Here is a 13,667-nt window from a genome sequence, read left to right as displayed (position 1 = left end):
GAATATATCAAGTTTGCTGCTAACATTTGCAACAGTCCATTTTCATTTACTCATTTGTAGGGCAGACTTTTTAAAGTATTATTTTATGTTGATTTATTTTGTACTGGTTTGCATTTTGTTCTGGATGGTGGATCTGCTTTGTGACTATTGAATATAAAAGGAATATACCAGAACAGTTAGAATATACCTATACTAGCTTTTCATTATAGGGGACTGGAATGGAAAGTTAGGAAGTCAAGAAACACCTGGAGTAACGGGCAAATTTGGCCTTGGAGTACAGAATGAAGCAGGGTAAAGGCTAATAGAGTTCTGCCAAGAGAACGCACTGGTCATAGCAAACACCCTCTCCCAACAACACAAGAGAAGACTCTAAACATGGACATCACCAGATGGTCAATACCAAAATCAGACTGATTATATTCTTTGCAGCCAAAGGTGGAGAAGGTCTATACAGTCAGCAAAAACAAGACCAGGAGCTGAATGTGGCTCAGATCATGAACTCCTTATTGCCAGATTCAGACTTAAATTGAAGAAAGTGATGAAAACCACTACACCATTCAGGTATGACCTAAATCAAATCCCTTATACAGTGGAAGTGAGAAATAGACTTAAGGGGCTAGATCTGATAGACAGAGTGCCTGATAAACTATGGATGGAGGTTCGTGACATTGTAGAGGAGACAGGGATCAAGACCATCCCCAAGAAAAAGCAATGCAAAAAGCAAACTAGCTGTCTGAGGAGGCCTTACAAATAGCTGTGAAAAGAACAGAAGTGAAAAGCAAAGGAGAAAAGGAAAGATATACCCATTTGAACGCAGCGTTCCAAAGAATGGCAAGGAGAGATAAGAAAGCCTTCCTCAGTGATCAGTGCAAAGAAAAAGAGGAAAATAATAAAATGGGAAAGACTAGAGATCTCTTCAAGAAAATTAGAGATACCAAGGGAATATTTCATACAATAAAGGACAGAAATAGTATGGACCTAACAGAAGCAGAAGATATAAAGAAGAGGTGGCAAGAATACACAGAAGAACTGTATAAAAAAGACCTTCACAACCCAGATAATTACAATGGTGTGATCATTCACCTAGAGCCAGACATCCTGGAATGTGAAGTCAAGTGGGCCTTAGGAAGCATCACTACGAACAAAGCTAGTGGAGGTGACGGAATTCCAGTTGAGCTATTTCAAATCCTAAAAAATGATTCTGTGAAAGTGCTGCACTCAATATGCCAGCAAATTTGGAAAACTCAGCAGTGGCCACAGGACTGGAAAAGCTTACTTTTCATTCCAATGCCAAAAAAAGGCAATATCAAAGAATGCTCAAACTACTGCATAATTGCACTCATCTCACACACTAGTAAAGCAATGCTCAAAATTCTCCAAGCCTGGTTCCAACAATACATGAATTGTGAACTTCCAGATGTTCAAGTTGGTTTTAGAAAAGGCAGAGAAACCAGAGATCAAATTGGCAACATCCGTCAGAACATTGAAAAAGCAACAGAGTTCCAGAAAAAGATATATTTCTGCTTTATTGACTATGCCAAAGCCTTTGACTGTGTGGATCACCACAAACTGTGGAAAATTCTGAAAATGATGGGAATACCAGACTATCTGACCTGCCTCTTGAGAAATCTGTATCCAGGTCAGGAAGCAACAGTTAGAACTGGACATGGAACAACAGACTGGTTCCAAACAGGAAAAGGAATACATGAAGGCTGTATATTTTCACGCTGCTTGTTTAACTCATAAGCAGAGTACATCATGAGAAACGCTGGGCTGCATGAAGCACAAGCTGGAATCAAGATTGCTGGGAGAAATATCAATAACCTCAGATATGCAGATGACACCACCCTTATGGCAGAAAGCAAAGAAGAACTTAAGAGCCACTTAATGAAAGTGAAAGAGGAGAGTGAAAAAGTTGGCTTAAAGCTCAATATTCAGAAAAGTAAGATCATGGCATCCGGTCCCATCACTTCATGGCAAATAGATGGGGAAACAGTGGAAACAGTGGCAGACTTTATTTTTTGTGCTCCAAAATCACTGCAGATGGTGACTGCAGCCATGAAATTAAACTACACTTGCTCCTTGAAAGAAACAGAATATTAAAAAGCAGACACATTACTTTGCCAACAAAGGTCTGTCTAGTCAAGGCTATGGACTTTCCAATAGTCATGTATGGATGTGAGAGTTGGAGTATAAAGAAAGTTGAAGAATTGATGCTTTTGAATTGTGGTGTTGGAGAAAACTCTTGAGGATCCATTGGATAGCAAGGAGATTCAACCAGTCCATCCTAAAGGAAATCAGTCCTTAATAGTCATTGGAAGGACTGATGTTGAAGCTGAAACTCCAACACTTTGGCCACCTGATGTGAAGAACTGACTCATTTGAAAATACCCTGATGCTGAGAAAGATTGAAAGTGGGAGGAGAAGGGGATGACAGAGGATGAGGTGGTTAGATGGCATCATTGACTCAATGGTCATGAGTTCGAGTAGACTCTTTGAGTTGGTGATGGACAGGGAGGCCTGGCACGTTGCAGTCCATGGTGTCGCAAAGAATCAGACTTGACTGAGTGACAGAGCTGAACTGTACTGAAGAGATATTAGCTTAGGAGAAACAAGGTAGGGATTCAGGGATGAGTTTTACTTTCTTAAACAGCTTGTGATTGACTTATCTTGAAATATTGCTTTAAGTGTAACCACATAGTTTTGTCTTTAACTTGAGGGCTGCTCGTCAATATTCCACATGAGAATCTCCTGTCTAATTCAATAAACATATATTAATTGCCTGGTGCCTGGCTCCACTCTAGGTGCTTTAGATATATTAGTGTAGAAACCAGATAAAAATACTTGCCCTTATGGAGTTAGTTAACATTGCAGTAGAGGGAAATAGTAAACAGAATGTATCAGTGAAATTTATTATGTGTTCTAAAGCTAATGGTTTTAGAAAAAATAAATAAAGTAAGCTAAGGAGATCTGAAGGGCAGGGGTGAGGGTTAGATTTTATTTATTTATTTTTTAATTTAATTTTTTAATTTTTATACAATTTTAAAGGTTACTTTTGATTTACAGTTATTACAAAATATTGGCTTTATTTCCTGTGTTGTACAATATATTCTCATAGCCTATCTTATACCAAATATTTAGTATCTCCCACTCCCTCACCCTTATATTGACCCCCACCACTTGTTTGTTCTCCATATCTGTGAGTCTGCTTCTTTTATGTCATTTTCACTAGTGTGCTATATTTTTTAGATTTGACATATAAACGGTATCATATACTATTTCTCTTTCTCTGACTTATTTCACTGAGCAAAATGCCCTCTAAGTCCATACATATTGCTGCGAATAGCAAGATTTCATTCTTTCTTATGGCTGAGTAACATTCCATTTTATGTACCACATCTTCTTTACCTATCCATTTGTTAATGGACACTTAGGTTGCTTCCATGTCTTACCTATATAAATAGTGCTGCTATGAACATTGGGGTAATTGTATCTTTTTGAATTAGGGTGTTAGTGTTTTTTCTTTTTTAATATTGATTGTGCAAATAGGATGGTCAAGATATATTGAACTGAGCTGACATACAAGAAAAGACATAGCAGAGGTGAGAAGTGAGCCATACAGGTATGGTGGAAGGAAAATTTCAGGCAGAGACACAGGCCTTTTGTGGGGAACATTTCTCGTGAGTTACAGAAGCAGTGCAAAGTACAATATGGCTGGAGTTGAGTGAGCATGGTTGGACTAGGCGTTTAAAGGACGTGGTCAGATAGATAGTCCTGTAAAGCCGTGGAGGCCATTTGTAAGGTCCTTGTCTTTTACTTATAGTGAGATGGGGCCATTGAGGTGAACAGCGCAATAACATAATCTGATTTAGGTTATTAATGGAATAATAATGGCTGCTCAAAACAGAGCAGGGCAGAAGCCAGACAGCCAGCGCATCACTGATGGTAGCACAAGAAGTAGTGAGAAGCGGTCAGATGTGGAAATATTTTGAAGATAAAGTCAACAAGGTTTATTGAGATCAGAAAGACTGAAGGATAGAGCAGGTTTGAGGAATGAAAAAGAGTGCTGCTGTGGACATGGTAAGTGTAATTGTCTGTGAGACATCAAATCCGATTCTTATTTCCATCATCAATACCAATGATCTGCACATACTGACTATGGGGGAGGAAGTGGTACATACAAGAACAATAGACAACATTTTCTTTACAGCCACTGTACTTGCCAACTAAGAGGATTGGCGTGCCCACACACAATTACAACTTTTTCTTTTTTTTTTTTCAATTACAACTTTTTCTACCTCTCAATATTTATTTACTCACTGATAGGATAAATACTTATTGAAGCATTACTAGATGCTCAGTATTGGTGCTCAGGAAATTGGGGATCAACTGGCTAGTTTTGAATCCTGGATTCACTACTTACTAGTTACTCATCGCCACTGTGCCTTGGGTTATTGCTGTTCTTGTTTAGTCACTAAGTCATGTCCAACTCTTTGTGAACCCATGGGCTGCAGCATGCCAGGCTCCTCTGTCCTCCACTATCTCCAGGAGTTTGCTCAAACTCATATGAATTAAATCAGTGACACTATCTAACCATCTCATCCTCTGCTGCCCTCTTCTTTTGTCTTCAATCTTTCCCAGCATCAGGGTCTTTTCAAGTGAGTCAGTTCTTTGCATCAGGTGGCCAAAGTATTGGAGGTTCATCTTCAGCATCAGTCCTTCCAATAAATAGTCAGAGTTGATTTCTTTTAGGATTGATTGGTTTGATCTTGATGTCCAGGAGACTCAGTGTCTTCTCTAGCACCACAATTTGAAAGCATCAATTCTATGGTGCTCAGCCTTCTTTATGGTCCAACTCTCACATCCATGTGCCTTGGGTTACCATCTGGAAAATAAGGACAATAAACAATATCTACTTCACAAGGATGTTGGGAGTATTAAATGAGATAATCATGTGTAAAACATTTAGGACAACATATGATAAACACTGTATATGTTACTCATTATTTTCATCAAGGTCTCTCTCTTCCTTTCCAGCATATCCTATCCCCTAGGCAATCCTAAGGAGAAAGAAATGGCGACCCACTCTGGTACTCTTGCCTTGAGGATCCCATGAACAGAGGAGCCTGGTGGGCTACAGTCCATGGGGTCTCGAAGTGTTGGACACAACTGAGCGACTGACTTCACTTTTACTTTTCACTCTCATGCGTTGGAGAAGCAAATGACAACCCACTCCAGCATTCTTGCCTGGAGAAACCCAGAGACAGAGGAGCCTGGTGGGCTGCTGTCTATGGGGTCGCACAGGGTGGGGCTGAAGCAACTTAGTAGTAGCAGCAGCAGGCAATCCTAACATAAACAGAAAAGAATACCTGTAACATGCGTGATGGGTACAATTAGCATAGATATCATATACCAAGATCAAAATTTGAAAAGTCTAGAACCTCAGGCCAGTCCCTGTCACTCATTGTGTGATCAACACACTGCCTGGATATATACAAGATAATTTATAGGCTCATATACACATGCAAAAATAGCTGAGGGGACTTTTAGAACACTTTGGACTCCTTGATGATCAAGAGCCTCTTCTGTAGTCATCAGACCTGGAGGTCACAGCCTCATTCACCAGTACTGTGCACACCTACTGGTCCTTAATTACTTACACTCACAAAGATGTTTGAATCAGCATGGAGAGCAGGCCATAAGGCACTTCTTGTGTCCTACTCCGGTTATGCTTTTGTGTGAACCACCCCATCTGTTCTCCTATTCCCCATCTCGGCCTCAGTTCTGCTGTTCCCTCATTTAAAACCAGTTTGAATCTCAGTGCTTAAATGCTGAACTGTGACCATCTGGTCAGATTCCCTGCAGTCTATGCCTGGCCACCTGGCCCCATTCATGTAGAACCCAAATGTGGGTTGTGCCATTCAATTTGGCCTGACGCTGTCATCAGACTTTGGCTTCTCTTTCAGGAAAATGGAAACCACATGTGTTTTCTTCCTTTTGAAGCAGTTTCCTCTCCATGATCACTTTCTAGGTTTTGCATTTCTCTAGTTATTATGCAGGATTCCCTGGTGGCTCAGACAGTAAAGAATCTGCCTGCAATACAGGTGACCTGGCTTCAATTCCTGGGTTGGGAAGATCCCCTAGAGAAGGGAATGGCAACCCACTCCAGTATTCCTGCTTTGAGAATCCCATGGACAGAGGAGCCTGGTGGGCTACAGTGCATGGTATCGCAAAGAGTCAGACATGACTGCACAGCTAACACCACCACCCAGTTATTCTGCAAGGTTTATCTGTGAGGGTTGAAGGTGTTATGGTATAGTGCAGCTGTGGTTTGAGAAAGTGTGAGAACAGTCATAGTCTCCCGAAAAATGTCTAGGCTTTTAGTAGCAATAAAAATATTATCAAAGATAATGATAACCAACATTTAATGAGTGCTTACTGTATGCTTTACTAACTTGGTGTTACTTCCTTTACCTTCATTATTATTTCAGTTACTGTGGTAAATAATCTATGAGATAAATATTATTTTCCCCCTTTTACAGATGAGGAAACTAAGGTTAAAAGAACTGTGTTAGTCAGAGAGAACTGGCAGAGCTTAAATTCAGACTTTTCTGGGCCTAATCTGGTATTTTTGTTTTTATTTTTTAATTGATTTACAGTGTTGTTGTTAGTTTCTGGTGTACAACAAAGTGATTTCCATAATGTATATTCAATTCAGTTCAGTCACTCAGTTGTGTCCAACTCTTTTTTACCCCACAGACTGCAAAACATCAGGCCTCCCTGTCCATCACAAACTCCTGGAGCTCGCTCAAACTCATGTCCATCAAGTCAGTGATGCCATCCAACCATCTTCTCCTCCTACTTCGATCTTTCCCAGCATCAGGGTCTTTTCAATTAGTCAGTTCTTCTCATCAGGTGGCCAAAGTATTGGAGCTTCAGCTTCAGCATCAGTCCTTCCAATGAATATTCAGGGCTGATTTCCAATTATATAATGTATATTAGTATTAGTTAGTGTTAGTTGCTCAGTCATATCTGACTCTGTGGGACCCCAGGGACTATAGCCGGCTAGGCTCCTCTGCCCATGGAGTTCTGCAGGCAAGAATATTAGGGTGGGTAGCCATTCCTTACTCCAGGGGATCTTCCTGATCCGGGATTGAACCTGGGTGTCCTGCACTGCAGACAAATTATTTAAAAACTGAGCTACTAGGGAAAAAGGATATACTTTTTCAGATTTTTTTCCATTATAGTTTATTACAAGATATTGAATATACTACCCTGTGCTATATAGTAAGACTTTTTTGTTTATCTATTTTATATATAATAGCTTGTATCTGCTAATACCAAACTCTTAATATATCCATCCCCCTCCTCCAAAGCTGATACTTTTAATTACCAAAGTATATCGGAACTATGGATTTCTTAGGTCTTTTCTCCCCTGCAGTTTTTGTTGGGTATACAGTGCATTACTTTATAGTTATTCTTCAACACTTGGTGAATTTAGGGGGACAGAACGGCTTCTTTATAAATGTTAAGCAAATAAAATGGACAACTTGGAAGAAATGGACAAATTCTTAGATAAGTATAACTTCCCAAAACTGAACCAGGAAGAAATAGAAGATCTTAACAGACCCATCTCAAGCACAGAAATCAAAACTGTAATCAGAAATCTTCCAGCAAACAAAAGCCCAGGACCAGATGGCTTTACAGCTGAATTCTACCAAAAATGTAGAGAAGAGCTAACACCTATCTTACTCAAACTCTTCCAGAAAATTGCAGAAGAAGGCAAACTTCCAAACTCATTCTATGAGGCCACCATCACCCTAATACCAAAACCAGAAAAAGATGCCACAAAAAAAGAAAACTACAGGCCAATATCACTGATGAACATAGATGCAAAAATCCTTAACAAAATTCTAGCAAACAGAATCCAACAGCATATTAAAAAGATCATACATCATGACCAAGTGGGCTTTATCCGAGGAATGCAAGGATTCTTTAGTATCCACAAATCAATCAATGTAATACACGACATTAACAAATTGAAAGATAAAAACCATGCGATTACCTCAATAGATGCAGAAAAAGCCTTTGACAAAATTCAACATCCATTTATGATAAAAAAAAACTCTCCAGAAATCAGGAATAGAAGGAACATACCTCAACATAATAAAAGCTATATGTGACAAACCCACAGCAAACATTATCCTCAATAGTGAAAAATTGAAAGCATTTCCCCTAAAATTAGGAACAAGACAAGGGTGCCCACTCTCACCACTACTATTCAACATAGTTTTGGAAGTGTTGTCCACAGCAATCAGAGCAGAAAAAGAAATAAAAGGAATCCAGAAAGGAAAAGAAGAAGTGAAACTCTCACTGTTTGCAGATGACATGATCCTCTACATAGAAAACCCTAAAGACTCTACCAGAAAATTACTAGAGCTAATCAATGAATATAGTAAAGTTGCAGGATATAAAATTAACACACAGAAATCCCTTGCATTCCTATACACTAACAAAGAGAAAACAGAAAGAGAAATTAAGGAAACAATACCATTCACCATTGCAACAAAAAGAATAAAATATTTAGGGGTATATCTACCTAAAGAAATGAAAGACCTATATATAGAAAACTATAAAACCCTGATGAAAGAAATCAAAGAGGACACAAATAGATGGAGAAATATACCATGTTCATTGATTGGAAGACTCAATATTGTGAAAATGACTATACAACCCAAAGCAATCTATAGATTCAATGCAATCCCTATCAAGCTACCAATGGTATTCTTCACAAAACTAGAACAAATAATTTCACAATTTGTATGGAAATACAAAAAACCTCGAATAGCCAAAGCAATCTTGAGAAAGAAGAATGGAACTGGAGGAATCAACCTGCCTCACCTCAGGCTGTACTACAAAGCCACAGTCATCAAGACAGTATGGTACTGGCACAAAGACAGAAATATAGATCAAAGGAACAAAATAGAAAGCCCAGAGATAAATCCACGAACCTATGGACACCTTATCTTTGACAAAGGAGGCAAGAATATACAATGGAAAAAAGACAACCTCTTTTAACAAGTGGTGCTGGGAAAACTGGTCAACCACTTGTAAAAGAATGAAACTAGAACACTTTCTAACAACATACACAAAAATAAACTCAAAATGGATTAAAGATCTAAATGTAAGACTAGAAACTATAAAACTCCTAGAGAAGGACATAGGCAAAACACTCTCTTACATAAATCACAGCAAGATCCTCTATGACCCACCTCCCAGAATATTGGAAATAAAAGCAAAACTAAACAAATGGGACCTAATTAAACTTAAAAGCTTTTGCACAACAAAGGAAACTATAAGCAAGGTGAAAAGACAGCCCTCAGATTGGGAGAAAATAATAGCAAATGAAGCAACAGACAAAGGATTAATCTCAAAAATATACAAGCAACTCCTGCAGCTCAATTCCAGAAAAATAAATGACCCAATCAAAAAATGGGCCAAAGAACTAAACAGATATTTCTCCAAAGAAGACATACAGATGGCTAACAAACACATGAAAAGATGCTCAACATCACTCTATCAGAGAAATGCAAATCAAAACCACAATGAGGTACCATTACATGCCAGTCAGGATGGCTGCTATCCAAAAGTCTACAAGCAATAAATGCTGGAGAGGGTGTGGAGAAAAGGGAACCCTCTTACACTGTTCATGGGAATGCAAACTAGTACAGCCGCTATGGAGAACAGTGTTGAGATTCCTTAAAAAACTGGAAATAGACCTGCCATATGACCCAGCAATTCCACTCCTGGGCATACACACTGAAGAAACCAGATCTGAAAGAGACACGTGTACCCCAATGTTCATCACAGCACTGTTTATCACAGCCAGGACATGGAAGCAACCTAGATGCCCATCAGCAGACAAATGGATAAGGAAGCTGTTGTACATATACACCATGGAATATTACTCAGCCATTAAAAAGAATTCATTTGAATCAGTTCTAATGAGATGGATGAAACTGGAGCCCATTATACAGAGTGAAGTAAGCCAGAAAGATAAAGAGCAATACAGTATACTAACACATATATATGGAATTTATAAAGATGGTAAGGAGCCCAGATTGGGTGCATGAGACAGGTGCTCGGGCCTGGTGCACTGGGAAGACCCAGAAGGATCGGGTGGAGAGGGAGGTGGGAGGGGGGACTGGGATGGGGAATACATGTAAATCCATGGCTGATTCATTTCAATGTATGACAAAAACTACTGTAATGATGTAATTAGCCTATTAAAAAAAAAAGAAAAAAAATAAATAAAATCAGAAAATAAAAAAATAAATAAAAAAAAAATAAAAAGATGGTAAGGATAACCCTATATGCAAAACAGAAAAAGAGACACAGATGTATAGAACAGACTTTGGGACTCTGTGGGAGAAGGCGAGGGTGGGATGATCTGAGAGGATAGCATTGAAACAAGCATACTATCAAGGGTGAAACAGATCACCAGCCCAGGTTGGATGCATGAGACAAGTGCTCAGGGCTGGTGCACTGGGAAGACCCAGAGTGATGGGATGGTGGGGGGGGGGGGGACGTGGGAGGGGGGTTCAGGATGGGGAACACATGTAAATCCATGGCTGATTCATGTCAATGTATGGCAAAAACTACTACAATATTGTAAAATAAGTAGCCTCCAACTAATAAAAATAAATGGAAAAAAAATGTTAAGCAGTCCTTGCCTTTTACTGAAACAAAGACATTACATTTTTATAGAGCTTCACAACTTCAAAATACTTTCATACTCTTTCACTTTTGATTCTCAGAGTGCTTTTTGCGGTGATCAAGACAAGACTTGTTATCCCTTCGTCTAGATAAATAAACCAAAGTTTAATAAGATTAAAAGACCTGAACAAAGTTGCATGACTGGTTAATTGGCTAGACAGATTACAATCAGGTTTCCTTACTATTAATCAACTTTCTAAAAATTCTAGATATAATTGGTGGTTAAAAATGATTATTACTCTCAATTCATTCCACCCTCTGCATTGAATCATATACATTACTATATGTAAAATAGATAGCCACTGGGAATTTGCTGTATGATGCAGGGAGTGCCAATCCAGTGCTCTGGGACAACCTAGAGGGGTGGGTTGGGGTGGAAGGTGGGAGGGAGGTTCAAGAGGAGGGGGGCCTGATTCATGTTGGTGTATGGCAGAAAGCAACATAAGACTGTAAAACAATTATCCTCTGATTAGAAATAAATTTCTAAATCATGATTGTTAAAATATATTATTCTTAACACAAATAGTAGAAGCCCATGGTGTATTTTCTAGGAAAGCAACCAAATATCAAGAATTAGTTACGGAGTGTCAAAGATCATCCTCTTTTTGTTCTTAACTCAAGGGTAGTGACTTAAAAGGGTGTATGTTAGTGTGTTAGCGCTGCCATAATGTAAGGCCACCAACTGAGTGACTTAAACAACAGAATTTTACTTTTTAATAGCTCTGGAGGGTAGAAGTTTAAGATCAAGGAGTCAGCAGTGTTCATTCTCCTGAGGCTTCTCTCCTTTGCTTGCAAATGTCAGTCTTCTTACTGTGTACTTATATGGCCTTTACTCTGAGTGCATAGCCCTGGTGTCTCTTCCTCTTCTTATAAGGACACCAATTTTATTTGGATTAGGGTCCCATCCTTATGACCTCATTAACCTTAACTACCTCTTTAGAGGCTCAATTTCCAAAATTAGTCACATTCTGTGATATTGGAGGTTAGAACTTCAACATATGAAATTTGGATGAACATAATTCAGTCTACAACAGGGGGATTCTTATTAAGCAATTCTCCTTCATCTGATGGGAGAGCAATATTCAAATTTAAAAAGTTGTCAATATCAGTATGAAACTCTATATTAATAAAATCAGAGACAACCAATGAATATTTAAGCTTGAAACAGTTTTGAGATGAAGAATACTAATAAACAAACACAGGCTTGATCCTATACCTATTGATTAAAAAAAGGAAAGAAAGAAAGAAAGAAAGGAATTAAGACACTACTAGATTACCTAGGGGAAAATAGAAGTCCCAAACCTTCAACACAGATAACAAAAGTAATAGTGGACAATGTCAGAAGTATGCCACTTAATTTCTGAAACAAGTTAATATGTGACTATACTTATTATTTCTACAGGTGCTTGTATTTTGACTGATTGCTCATTTGGAGTTATTACTTTCAACAAACTATTTGGTTGGCCAAAAATTTTGTTGAAATTTTTCCATAAGATTATAAAGAAAAATCTGAACGAAATTTTTGGCCAGTCCCTATCTCAATTCATAACTGGAATATTAAATGGGTCAGACCAAGGTTAACTGGAAACCATATCTGACTAATCACTGGAAGGGCAGGACAGGAATATGGGGTATGAGAATATAAGATGAGACCCAACGAGGTCTACCACTCGGTTCTGACAGACAGTACAGATATAAGCAGTAGCAAAATGGCCATAAGTAGCATTACTCAGCCAGAAATAGGAACTGGGATTTAGGATGGAGCCGAGGTTTTTCCAGGATTCAGTGATCATTCAGAATTCTAGACTTGGTGAATGGGATAGAAACCCAGGCAGAGAGTTAGATACTCAGGCAGAAGACCAAATCTAGTTGTAAGAACTATGCCACCTATTAGAATCTAATATACAAAAAATAGGGTGAAAACCAGAGTACAGGTCAGCAGGGGAACACCAGCAAAACATCGTTATTTTGAGCAAGTAGGCTGGAGGAGAAGGGGACAACAGAGGCTGAGGTGGTTGGATGGCATCACTGACTCAATGGACATGACTTTGAGCAAGCTCCGGGAGATAGCGAAGGACAGGGAAGCCTGGCATGCTGCAGTCCATGGGGTCACAAAGGGTCGGACGCGACTGAGGTACTGAACAACAACAAGATATTGGTTGGCCTAGGGTTCCCTTTCTTCCTCCTGCCAGGGAGCCTCATCCAGCTCAGAGTGTGAGGGAGCTTTATACCTAGATTTGAGAGTTAAAAGGCTCAGAAACTTTTAGGTGCAAGACACATGGTACACCATTCCTCCCTATAGGATCGCAAATGTCATTGCCATCTACTTATTTTGTTTTGCATTTAAGTTAATCAGGTGTAGCAATAAAACATTTCAAAAATGCTTTAAGAAAAGTATTGTTCTGACAATGATGAAATGATTTATCACTTTCTTTTGCAAGAATATATCACTAGTCTATGATAAAGCTTGTCCTAACTATTATACTTTCCTTAAGACATATCTATACAAGCCTGCCCCTGTGATTGGTTGTCATCCATAATAGGGATGCAATTTCATTCATCATCAGCATTCACCTAAAGATACAAGTCTCCCCAAATAACAGAAGTTACGTACTACTCACTTTTTCCCAGGACAAATTTAAGAAGAAGGAAGGCAATTAAGAATCACCTAGGTCACCTAAGGGGAAAATTTTTTAAAATAATAAAAGTTGATTTCTGTGATATATGTTACCCTGAAGCTAGATTGAAACAATGTGGCTTCCCTGGGGCTTCCTTTGTCCACCACCTGGAAGTGTCAGTTGGTACAGATTGTAGCAGACTGTCTGCTTAAAGACATCAGCCACATGGAGCCTGTGACATCTGTGGGTTTTGGTCTTTAATGACTGTGTACT

General features: G+C 38.9%; 1 pseudogene; it reads left to right on the top strand.

Moving 5' to 3' along the window:
• The first annotated feature begins 3,890 nt into the window (after positions 1-3,890).
• The window catches only part of LOC110143836 (spermidine synthase-like), a 52,329-nt pseudogene continuing 42,552 nt past the window's right edge, over positions 3,891-13,667 (top strand).

The sequence above is a fragment of the Odocoileus virginianus genome, chromosome X (genome assembly GCF_023699985.2).
Source record: "Odocoileus virginianus isolate 20LAN1187 ecotype Illinois chromosome X, Ovbor_1.2, whole genome shotgun sequence".
Taxonomy (NCBI): domain Eukaryota; kingdom Metazoa; phylum Chordata; class Mammalia; order Artiodactyla; family Cervidae; genus Odocoileus; species Odocoileus virginianus.
This window is presented reverse-complemented; position numbering and strand designations above follow the sequence as displayed.